A 13,429-nucleotide genomic window follows, 5' to 3' on the forward strand; every position below is an offset into this window, starting at 1 on the left:
AAAAAACACAGCATTAAAACTCATCAAACTAAAATGGTGTAGGGCAAAAATACAAGGCCTATGTACAAATTCCGACAGGTGTGCTATGTGTATGTTGAAAACAGCAGTAACAGGTAAAGGCAATCGCCAAAAACCCCAAAAGTATAGCCAAAAAACCCAAAAAAAGGAAACACCCATGATTACATACAAACAGTTTGTGACGATAAAAAAACGCAAAGAAAAACATACCGGAAGACCCAACGCCAGCTACGGAAGGCCCTCCATCGTCCTCCTCGGAGGTGGGTCCATTCCCCAAAGATCGGGGCGGGATAATGACCGACTCCGGGGAGGGGGTCATTCTAAGAGGGGTGGTTGGAGGAGAGGGGGAATTGGGACGGAGGGGAAGGAGGCCCAAAAAATCAGGCTGAGGGTCTAGGAAGGCTGGGGAGGAGTGGGGAATAGGGGAAGGAGTGGAGTTGGAGTGTTGGCTGGGGGTTGGGGAGAGTGGCCGTGATCGTCATCTGGCCGGACGCTGACGGCGTAGTCTTCGCTGGGCCCCTAAAAGATGTGAAACAAATTGTGGTTATTTTCAACACAAATCCGCGCCCAAAAACAATTTCAAATGCACACCAAAAAAAAAAAAAAAAAACATATATGAGAATGAATAAATATGAAATACAGGGAAAACATGGCCATGCAGATATGAGGAGAATGAATAAATATGAAATACAGGGAAAACATGGCCATGCAGATGTGAGGAGAATGAATAAATATGAAATACAGGGAAAACATGGCCATGCAGATGTGAGGAGAATGAATAAATATGAAATACAGGGAAAACATGGCCATGCAGATGTGAGGAGAATGAATAAATATGAAATACAGGGAAAACATGGCCATGCAGATATGAGAATGAATAAATATGAAATACAGGGAAAACATGGCCATGCAGATATGAGGAGAATGAATAAATATGAAATACAGGGAAAACATGGCCATGCAGATATGAGGAGAATGAATAAATATGAAATACAGGGAAAACATGGCCATGCAGATATGAGGAGAATGAATAAATATGAAATACAGGGAAAACATGGCCATGCAGATATGAGGAGAATGAATAAATATGAAATACAGGGAAAACATGGCCATGCAGATATGAGGAGAATGAATAAATATGAAATACAGGGAAAACATGGCCATGCAGATATGAGGAGAATGAATAAATATGAAATACAGGGAAAACATGGCCATGCAGATATGAGAATGAATAAATATGAAATACAGGGAAAACATGGCCATGCAGATATGAGGAGAATGAATAAATATGAAATACAGGGAAAACATGGCCATGCAGATATGAGGAGAATGAATAAATATGAAATACAGGGAAAACATGGCCATGCAGATATGAGGAGAATGAATAAATATGAAATACAGGGAAAACATGGCCATGCAGATATGAGAATGAATAAATATGACATACAGGGAAAACATGGCCATGCAGATATGAGGAGAATGAATAAATATGAAATACAGGGAAAACATGGCCATGCAGATATGAGGAGAATGAATAAATATGAAATACAGGGAAAACATGGCCATGCAGATATGAGGAGAATGAATAAATATGAAATACAGGGAAAACATGCACACGCAGTTAGGGCCACAAAGACAAACATGAAAACCACAATCCATTAAACTTACTTTCAGCGATCTGCATGCGAAAGCATGCCAGCAAGAGGGGCGTCCGCCGTTGCAGGTCCGACCACCTGCGCTGCAGCTGCCTGATATGGCGGCGTGAGCCGAAGGAGCGCAGGCGGGCCCGAACCTCCGCATATGCGGAACGCTTCTCGCGGTTGGTGATGGGTGGAGGCTGGCTGGTGATCCGCCTATCCATCACCTCCGTAAGCACCAGCAGCTCGCGCCTGGTGAATGCGGAGGCTCTCATGATGGCAATGGAGTTTTTCATAAAAATAATTTTTGATAAAGTGCACCCAAATTTTATGATTGGCTAATGTATTTAGGAAATTAACAGGAGCAATTCTATTGGTTAGTGTATGAGTCATGTGTTCGACAGGGCCAGAAATCTGTTGAGACTTATGATAGGCTTGATGCAGTGACATGCGTAAGCAAATTTACATAAAGAATTGAACTCCAGGAAATATGCGGGTAGAAAAACAAATAGAACAATTATTTAATAGGGGCTAACATGTATTTGGACAATTAAAAGCGAATGTTTAAGCCGTACGTATTCTGCGGGTAAACACAAACACGGATATAAATAAAGTTTATTGCATTGTGTAAAAAAAAATAAAAAAAACCAATTAAGCTAATTGATATATTGATTGGCATGTTACGATTGAGGGAGGTAGGCAGAATAAACGAGCAGTTTATCGAAATCTGACAGTCCAACTTCCGGGTAGTACTAGTGCGTGCGTTCCCTTCAAACCACTTCGGGGATGTACGCTCGCTATTTGGCACGCTCGTTAGATAGAGGAGGGGTCGCCTGAGTTTGGGGAGGATGTTTGGCTGCGAGCGAATTTAAATATTTTTTTACATACGCCGAACGTACGAACGGTCACTTGCGTCCGGGTCTGAATGAGGGCCATAGTTTTCTGGAATCTCCATATTCTGATTGACAAATGGCCAAAACTTCATAGTGATATGTGGATAGAAATGTTTTTCCACGTGCACCACACATAAACACGGAGCATCAGAAGCGGCATTTCCCAGCAATTTTTTGAAAGTTTGTCCCCTTATATCCCAAATATTATGAGTGCTAGAGAAGAACAATTGTACATGGGTTTGTTGCTATGTGGTAGTATCAAGTGTACAAAGTTCCATGAAAATCTGAGTGGGTGTGTGTCATGGCCTGGGTAACCTGACATGGAATGAGCCACACAGTAGCAGCATCTTTCTCTTGTTATCATTTTTGAATACCATCAGAAATCAAACACTGACCATATGTCCGTGCTTCTGATGATGAATAATACTTGGGTGTAGCTGTCCAGTGACCCTACCTGCCAGCACATTATACACTATAAAGCCATAGGACAGCGCACTTAGGGCCTGAATCAGAGGTGGGCACAGGCGCGGTCACGTCTTTATTCTAATGCCACAGACGATTTTTATCATCCTGAGATACCCACTTGCAGCAGTGCTAATCTGTGTCTGTGCGTCTCAAGATGCATCATCGAAACCCAAATTAGCTCTGTGTCTCCCTGCAGTAACTGCCTGAGCAATACTTCCAAACATCTGCTCAAACTTCTGATTACGTCTATAAATCATGACGTTTAGACTTATTCATTATTGCAACACTTTTGACAGTGGTAGATTTTATATTATCCACCCTGTTTTTAGTAATTTCTGTTGAGATGTAGTTATGATACCTACTGTACGTACGAGATGCCGGCTGAAGAAATCCTGACGCCAGTTCAGGCGCCAACGCCGGAATCCTGACATCCCGAACGTAAGTATAGCGGGCCTGGTTAGGTGTTAGCCACTGGGGGAGCAGGGTTATGGTTTAGGCACCATGGGGGGCTTAGGGTTAGGCTTCAAGGGGTTGGGTTAGGTTTAGGAACCACTGGGGAGGGTTAGGATGCAGGAACAAAGGGTTAGGGGAAGAAGGGGGTAGGATTAGCATACTTATGGACCTCTGTAGGGATACTGAGCATCAAGATGCCGCTGTCAGTGTTTTGATAGCTGGCATCCTGACTGCCAGTATTTCATACCCAACCCGTTTCTGACTATAAACTTTATATACACTAAAGTCTGTACAAACATTGGACATTACACAACCTAATTTTTTGCAGAGGTCAGGAGATGTTGAGCAGTTGTAGACACCTACCCACCATTACCTGACTGACATCTAGAAATGGTCACACTATTATATTGTTCTATACCAGCCATGCATAACCTGTGGCCTGATGTTGACCTCATTATTGGTTCTGATTCAGAGATATACGCTAATCCGATGGTTAGCACAACCAGCTGCAGCCTGATTTAACAGGCTGTGGTGTTTGGGAGGTGTAGCAGGGGTCTTCCTGGGTAGCGTTCCCGGAACTGATGAGCAGCTCTGTCCCTATCCCCAGAGACATGCCTGTGACAGGCAGCCTAGCGATCAATCAAATAGCTGCCAGGCATCTGTGTTGTGGCCGCAGAGCTCTCAGTGGCAATCTCACAATATAATGATTACATTATTGAGACTAAGGACCTGATTTTTTTGTTTTTGCAGCTGCGCATGTGCAAAAAATGTTTTAAAACCTCTATGGCGCATGCGTTACAGAATGTGCGCACAAATGGTGGTGTATAAGGACTTACCAATCGGTATTACAGCGTTCACGGATGCCTCAGTCCTTGCACACTTGTCTGCATGGATGTACACGGGGGGGTTTGTAGTGACATTTGCATGAAGTCGAAGACCGGCTACCGCCAATACATGCTGCTGCGTGCGCTTTTGCATGCAACGCAATCAGGCCGTAAGGGCTTGATGCAGAGATGGAGGCAAAGCAAATATTTTTACAAATGGCCAATGTTTGTTCTACTGCACATGCGTCTGAGTCACACAGCACATGCCTCGATGATCTTGCGATGGCAGTTGCAGAGAGTATTTATTTGCAAAGTGATTGACAGGCAGGGACCATTTCCTGGAGGTAATGGGGGAGTGGTGACTAATACACAGCGGTGTCAGCCTACAACTGCGTTCTTCTACACAGCTGTTAAAGCTCCTGAGTCTTAGATCTACGTGTCCATAGGGTTACTCAGAAGCCAGGTTGCATCTTTGTACACTAGCAACTGATCTACAAATCCGCTGGTGGGCTTCTCAATACAAATCCTGGTGATAACCATATTTGCATATTTTCGAACATTTGCTGCATACAAAGACGCAATTGGATTTGTGTCCATCTCTGGATCAGGCCCTTAGTGCTTTCCGGCTCACTGCTCTAGGTCTACTCCGACCGACTGGGCCACAGCTTCTAGCCTGTGTGCACTCCCCGTGCGGGGCCCCCTCCTCTCTACCCGGTGACCGGCAGCCGACTGACGCGGCTGGCCAGCCACCGGAGCATTAGTAGACTCCGGGCACGGCGCCCATTTTCCGGTGTTCTGAGCAGCGCTGACACCCGACGCGAGACCACGGACAGGTAAGTTTAAAATAATATGGGTGCAGGGTGTGCGGTTAGGGGGCCCGTTTGCCCCGTACACACTGCACCCATTATGTATACGCCACTGCCAGGTAGGTATATATTTGTCTTTTTTAATTTTCACACATAAAGTTATAAGTCAAATTGATCGGTCGCTGTATTTAGCAATGTTATTTTTAGATCACTCTAATTCCCTATTGTCTAATTGCCTGCTAACAATAAGTGTCTTTCTGCTACATTTTAGAAAATTTTGCAGAGACAGGCTTTATTTAATACCAGTTATTTATATAGCGCACACATATTCCGCAGGGCTCGTCTAGGACTTTCAAGTAAACGTTGGGCTATTTTCCTCAAAAAGTACCGAAAAGGGATCTGTAGGATCCCTCCCCAATACTCTCCACTCGAGCATGCATGGCAAGCAGAACGGTGCAAGGGACCCGCAGAAGCGGGATCGGTATGAAATACTGCTGGACCTATGTCCGGCGGTTCAAATACCGACGCTGGAAGACCGGCAGCAGTGAAGATCCTGACAGGGGATTAAGGTAAGTAACCTTAACCCTGCCCCCCCTAACCCTCACTTCATTTGTAACACACCGCAGACAGCGGCTCCTTTTGGAGCACCGGTCCCTGCATATTTTCAATACGTGCCTGTGGTCTTTCATTTCTTATTGCCTTGAGTAGAACCTGATCATTTAGAAATATCCATTTTAGTATGGCATCTGTTTGACGGCATTACTACTGACTCTACAGTAGTGGGAGCCAAGAGGGTACAGTGGTAGTGCAGGAGGATGTGTTGCTATGGGGTTGTGATGGAAAAGGAAATGTGCTGCGATAATGCATAGTAATATAGCACAGTGGATAGTTATCTGCCCTAGTAATATACCACAGTTGATGGTAATGTAGTAATAAAGCACAGTAGCTAGTAGGCACAGTGGATAATAATGTAATATAGCATAGAGCATGGTAACGCAGTAATATGGCATAGTCATAAAGCACAGGGAATTGTAATGGTGTAATACAGTATAGTAATATAGCACAGTGGATAGTCATCTGACCTAGTAATATAGCACAGGTGATGGTAATGAAGTAATGAAGCACAGTAGATAGTAGGCACAGAGGATAATAATGTAATATAGCATAGAGCATGGTAATGCAGTAATACGGCATAGTCATAAAGCACAGGGAATGGTAATGTAGTAATACAGTATAGTAATATAGCACAGTGGATAGTCATCTGACCTAGTAATATAGTATAGAGAATGGTAACAGTAATAAAGCACAGTGGATAGTAATATACCAAAATAGGAGAGTGCTTAGTAATAAAGCACAGTGGATGGTAATGTAGCAATACATCATAGTAACAAAGCACAGTTGATGTAACATAATGTAGCATAATGCATGGTAATATAGCATAGTAATAAATCTCAGTGGATGGTACTATACTAACATAGAGTAGCACGATGTAGGGGAATGTAAATACAGCATAGTAATAAATCACAGCAGATGGTAATGTAGTAATACAGCACAGTGGATGGCATACACTCAGAAAACGTATCTATAAGGGCAATTCGGGTGATGGGACTGGCTCCTATTGTGCAGCCACCGTGGGGTCGGTCCCGTAGTATTAGTGACGGTAAAGGGAGGGGGATCTGCAGCTGTTATGAATCTGGTGTATGTATGCAGCCAGTGACGGGATGATGAGGGACCGGCGGCACCAGGACCCATCGGGACACACGTCATCCACACAAGGTGTCACGACAATCCCCCCGGCTCCGTCACGGCGGCCGCGTAGTTGCTATGGTTACCGCCGGTGCGGGAGGAGGTTCCGGAAGTGACGTCTGGTCCCGCCCCGGTGCGGACGTGCCGCTGCGCCGGGATCACGGAAAGCAGGAGCGGAGAATAAGAAGCATGGAGCCGCCGAGAGGTGAGAGAACGGGACGCATGGGCCGGTCCTGGTATAGAGCTGTGCGGGATGTCATAGACAGGTGTGTACAGCGCAGCATCCCCACTACACAGGCATGTGTATGAGCTGCATGTATACTGGGGTCTCCTCCTCCTCCTCTCACTGACATGACAGCCACGTCCAGATGTGTCTCCCATCTCCGGCTCCTCACCGCTACAGTGTCTTATATATGTTATATGCCTGCACAGCTACAGTATATTATATGGTGTTACACTGCCACTGGTGTCTCTCCTCATGTTACTGACATGACCGCTGTGCCTCGCATCATCACAGTCTCCTGACTAATAATGCCTGCACATCTACACTCTATTATATTACATTGGTGCAAAGATGTGATGTGTCTGTATACAGCTGTATGTATTCCTATGTTACAGCTGCACATCTGTAGTATATTATATCATACACCTGTATGTATTCCTATGTTACAGCTGCACATCTATAGTATATTATACACCTGTATGTATTACTATGTTACAGCTGCACATCTATAGTATATTATACACCTGTATGTATTCCTATGTTACAGCTGCACATCTATAGTATATTATACACCTGCATGTATTCCTATGTTACAGCTGCACATCTATAGTATAGTATATTATACACCTGCATGTATTCCTATGTTACAGCTGCACATCTATAGTATAGTATATTATACACCTGCATGTATTCCTATGTTACAGATGCACATCTATAGTATATCATACACCTTTATGTATTCCTATGTTACAGCTGCACATCTATAGTATAGTATATTATACACCTGTATGTATTCCTGTGTTACAGCTGCACATCTATAGTATATTATATTATACACCTGTATGTATTCCTGTGTTACAGCTGCACATCTATAGTATATTATACACCTGTATGTATTCCTGTGTTACAGCTGCACACCTATAGTATAGTATATTATACACCTGTATGTATTCCTGTGTTACAGCTGCACACCTATAGTATAGTATATTATACACCTGTATGTATTCCTGTGTTACAGCTGCACATCTATAGTATAGTATATTATACACCTGTATGTATTCCTGTGTTACAGCTGCACATCTATAGTATAGTATACACCTGTATGTATTCCTGTGTAACAGCTGCACATCTATAGTATAGTATACACCTGTATGTATTCCTGTGTAACAGCTGCACATCTATAGTATAGTATAGTATATTATACACCTGTATGTATTCCTGTGTAACAGCTGCACATCCTATAGTATATTATACACCTGTATGTATTCCTGTGTTACAGCTGCACATCTATAGTATAGTATATTATACACCTGTATGTATTCCTGTGTAACAGCTGCACATCTATAGTATATTATATTATACACCTGTATGTATTCCTGTGTTACAGCTGCACATCTATAGTATATTATACACCTGTATGTATTCCTATGTTACAGCTGCACATCTATAGTATATTATACACCTGTATGTATTCCTGTGTTACAGCTGCACATCTATAGTATAGTATATTATACACCTGTATGTATTCCTGTGTTACAGCTGCACATCTATAGTATAGTATACACCTGTATGTATTCCTGTGTAAAAGCTGCACATCTATAGTATAGTATACACCTGTATGTATTCCTGTGTAACAGCTGCACATCTATAGTATATTATACACCTGTATGTATTCCTGTGTTACAGCTGCACATCTATAGTATAGTATACACCTGTATGTATTCCTGTGTAAAAGCTGCACATCTATAGTATAGTATACACCTGTATGTATTCCTGTGTAACAGCTGCACATCTATAGTATAGTATACACCTGTATGTATTCCTGTGTAAAAGCTGCACATCTATAGTATAGTATACACCTGTATGTATTCCTGTGTAAAAGCTGCACATCTATAGTATAGTATACACCTGTATGTATTCCTGTGTAACAGCTGCACATCTATAGTGTATTATACACCTGTGTTTATTCCTGTTACCGCTGCACATCTATAGTATATTATTTTATACACCTGTATGTATTCCTATGTTACAGTTGCACGTCTATAGTATATTATATTATACACTTGTATGTATTCCTGTTTTACAGCTGCACATCTATAGTATATTATACACCTGTATGTATTCCTGTGTAACAGCTGCACATCTATAGTTTAGTATATTATACACCTGTATTTATTCCTGTGTTACAGCTGCACATCTATAGTATATTATACACCTGTATGGATTCCTATGTTACAGCTGCACGTCTATAGTATATTATATTATACATTTGTATGTATTCCTGTGTTACAGGTGCACATCTATAGTATTATTTTTTGTGCAGTGTATATTTGTTTAGGTTGCTGTGTTTCTTTAGTTGCAATGTTATTGAAGTTGGAAGTTACACCTTTTATATATGAAAGTCAATATACCTTTCATGTATATTTTTCTGTTTATATTGTGTAGTATTATAATTAAAAAATATATATATATTTTTTGTCAAGTGGATCAGAGATCCCCACCTGACCATCTCCAATTTTGTCAAAATCTTAGTTGTAGTTCACAATATACAATCGTAGCAAAACTATGGCCCCCAAAGTGAGGGTGGGTGCAACTGTCACCAACCCCTCCGTGCACAATCAGCAGGTGGGGCCGATCATCAAAATTGGTCCACTTAACATGGAATGACCCAAAAGTGGTGGTGGCGGTGTTTTGTTTTATGTATGTGATTGTGTAATGATCCGAAGCGTAGTACTACACAGACCCACAGGAGATTTCTCAGCCAGATTAGTAAATATCTGCTTTTTACAATAATATTAGAGTGTGTTTGGGCGGTGGCAGCAGTTTTATTTGTGCTGGAGGGGATGCTCCTTATTAAGGGTGTGTTATTAACAGGTTATGAGCAAGGGAAGGTTCTGAGCTTTACAGGTACTGGCATGTGGAGGCTGTTACCAGCTCAGTGTGTGTTGTTCAGAGAGATGTCCTGGTCAGGTATATCCTGCATGTGACCATAAGGTACTTTGCTGTGCATGAGGTGCTAGTGTATATTCTTGCTAATTTACCCAGATTTTGTAATACCACATTCCTTCTTTTGTGCCAAAGTAAAGTTGCTAGCATAGGCGAAACATAAACCATGCCCATTACAACATGACACCCCTCTCTTCAGTTCTCAGGTCTGCCTATCGACTTTTTAAACAAAATGTATAAAGTGTTGGAGCCTTCCGAAGTCCCTCTGTGTTCTAGAGCCGTTCATGCCTTGAATATCCCCTTTTCTTTAATGACAGCTCTGTAAACAGATTAGCAGAGATTTTATTACAGACAAATTAGTATGCCTGGAGATTAATCCAGCGTTAATGCCTTATCCAACCCACTAGGCTTAAACAGTTAGGATCAGAAGCCCTGATCTGTTAGTTAGCCTTCGCTTATTTTGGAATGCAGACAATATTAATAGTCCCTAAGCAGATGGAGTAGATTGATGACGATATTTGCCCATAAGGATTGAAATAAGAAATACATTTGTATACAAGAGGGTGGTATGATATCTTTTAACGCTACATTGTCTTCATAGTTGTTGGAGATTTTTATTTTATTGTAAAGCACGGGTAAAAATCACAGACGTGTTCTTGATCTTGCCAACATCTGCCATGGTGCTCAGTCAGTCATAGCATGTAAGGTTGCCCATCCCTCTTTGTGCGTTCAGCAGGGTTTACAAAATATGTAGTAAATCTAGTTGACGGGCCCAGAATGTGACGGGCCTGCCTCAGCAACGTGGCCATGTGCTGTTAGGAGAGACAGCTGTAGTGTATTTGCCACCTGCATGGTTCTGTATTGTAGCATCAAATAATTGTATACACATTAATGCCCAAAATAACTTATCTGTTGGTATTCGAAAGCGGCATAGGCAAGTTTAGCAGGTCCGTACACTGGCATCGGCAAGCACTAAAACGTAGCGTTTATTACAATATTAAAACATATTTTCGAAACTTCAAAATGTAGGTAAAAAGTTGTTGATACTTTAACAGCTTGTATTTGCTCAGGTCTCCGTATTATAATAGATTCATCCACTAAATAAAATGTGGTTTTGTATTTTAAACATTTGTGATGATGTTCTCTTTCTGTTAGCTTGTGTTAATATTTGTATACAGTGTTTGCTCTTTATGCTGGCAGCTTAGAACTAAGGCTGACATTGGCAGCATAGCCTGAGTGATGTAAAAAAAGACAGTGACATGGAATTAAGGGCCTGATTCAGCGTTGGGAATAGAGTGAGAAACAGCAAGTAACTGATCATCTTGGTGAAACCATGCTGCACTGCAGGGGGGCAGATGTAAAATGTACAGAGAGATTTAAGGGGGGCATCCACTTAGCGATTTAAGCAGGCAATTGCACGATAACGACATCGTTATCATGCAATCGCTTGCAAATCGCGTATGCATCGGGCAGGTTTAGGTCGGAAACGACCAGCGATGCGCGTGCCCGCTGGTCGTTTCCGACATCTATCATCACCCGTACATGCTGGTCAACCTGACGATCCCATCAGTGTCAGCATGTGCGGGGATGATGGATGTTCCTAGACTGAATGAGTGAACGTTCAGTGTAGACACATCACTAGACATGGAAACGACAGCACGATTTCAATGTCGTAATCGTGCTGTCGTTTCCATGTCTACTAGTGGATTCGCGGCTTTAGATTTGAGAGGAGTGAGGGCCTGATTCAGACCCGATCGCAAGTGGGTCGATGGTCCCTGACTGCGCATGCTTCACCTCCGGCGTGCACATGCGTGAGACCCGTACTGCGGAGGCAGCGCCGTCGCAACGGGTCTCGCTACAAGCCGGGGCGGCTGTCGATGTTGATTGACAGCTTGCCCCGTTTTGTAGGCGGGGAGGGGGGGTGGCTGCACAAACACAGGTGTTCCCTTAGGAACACCTGGCGTTTGTGGGCGGCCCTACTGACATCATTCGTGATGTCAGTAGTGGACTTCCTGCTCTATTAGAGCAGGAAGTCCACTTGGGCTTGCAAGAGCAGAGATCCTACCTCAGGGTCTGCTCGCAAGCCTGATGGTCGCGATAATCGCGACCATCGCCAGGCCGCCCGCAAAAGCTGTGGGTGGTCACCCACAGCTTAGCGAGCGGCCTGGAGGCTGAAAAAAAAAAAAAAAACCCGCCCTGATTCAGAGTCCAAACTGACATCTAAATTGCAGTGTAAAAATACTGCACAGCTTTATTTGTGGGCTACATGCAAAAGCAGCCAGTATTTACCCTATATGCAAAATAAAATGTATGTATTTGCACCCCTTGCATTGCAACATGGTTTGTCCTGGTTCACAGTTATGTGCTCTTTCTCACTCTATTCCCAAAGCAGAATCGGGCCCTAATTGTAGACTCCAGCTTTCAAAACAAATTACCTAAACTTTTCCCCAAATATAGTAAACTCTATGGATTTCTCGCTGCTGGCACTGCCAGTGCAGTCTAGAGAGTTGTCCTCATACCCCTAGTCTCAATACGCCATGTGGCGCAAGTGAGCCGCTAGGTCGGGTGCAACTCGGCTCGCACATAGCATCCCGAAGGTAACTATTGGGGATTAGGGGAGGGTTAGCTTAGGGTTAGGCACTATGGGGAGGGTTACGGTTAGGCACTAAGAGGGGAGAGTTAGGTTTATGGTGCATGGAGGTTAGGTTTAGACACTAGGGGGGGAGGTTAGGTTTAGACACTAGGGGGGGAGGTTAGGTTTAGACACTAGGGGGGAGGTTAGGTTTAGACACTAGGGGGGGAGGTTAGGTTTAGACACTAGGGGGGGAGGTTAGGTTTAGACACTAGGGAGGGAGGTTAGGTTTAGACACTAGGGGAGGAGGTTAGGTTTAGACACTAGGGGAGGAGGTTAGGTTTAGACACTAGGGAGGGAGGTTAGGTTTAGACACTAGGGAGGGAGGTTAGGTTTAGACACTAGGGGGGGAGGTTAGGTTTAGACACTAGGGGGGGAGGTTAGGTTTAGACACTAGGGGGGGAGGTTAGGTTTAGACACTAGGGGAGGAGGTTAGGTTTAGACACTAGGGGAGGAGGTTAGGTTTAGACACTAGGGGAGGAGGTTAGGTTTAGACACTGGGGGGGAGGTTAGGTTTAGACACTAGGGGGGGAGGTTAGGTTTAGACACTAGGGGGGGAGGTTAGGTTTAGACACTAGGGGGGGAGGTTAGGTTTAGACACTAGGGGGGGAGGTTAGGTTTAGACACTAGGGGGGGAGGTTAGGTTTAGACACTAGGGGGGGAGGTTAGGTTTAGACACTAGGGGGGGAGGTTAGGTTTAGACACTAGGGGGGGAGGTTAGGTTTAGACACTAGGGGGGAAGGTTAGGTTTAGGCACTAGGGGAGGAGGTTAGGTTTAGACACTAG

The 13,429-nt window shown here is 43.4% G+C and overlaps 1 protein-coding gene across 2 annotated transcripts in view; it reads left to right on the forward strand.

Annotated features, from left to right (window-relative positions):
- Positions 1 to 6,984: 6,984 nt before the first annotated feature.
- DAGLA (diacylglycerol lipase alpha) overlaps positions 6,985 to 13,429 on the forward strand; it is a 47,990-nt gene continuing 41,545 nt past the window's right edge. The window contains exon 1 of one of the 2 annotated variants that reach the window (XM_088454531.1): positions 6,985 to 7,047. The gene's annotated coding sequence lies outside the window, so the exon portion shown is untranslated. Of the gene's footprint in view, positions 7,109 to 13,429 lie in introns of both variants that reach the window. The other variant, XM_088454530.1, reaches the window with a different exon arrangement.

The sequence above is a fragment of the Taudactylus pleione genome, unplaced genomic scaffold (assembly GCF_031769625.1).
Source record: "Taudactylus pleione unplaced genomic scaffold, aTauple2 ptg000619l, whole genome shotgun sequence".
NCBI classification, from domain to species: domain Eukaryota; kingdom Metazoa; phylum Chordata; class Amphibia; order Anura; family Myobatrachidae; genus Taudactylus; species Taudactylus pleione.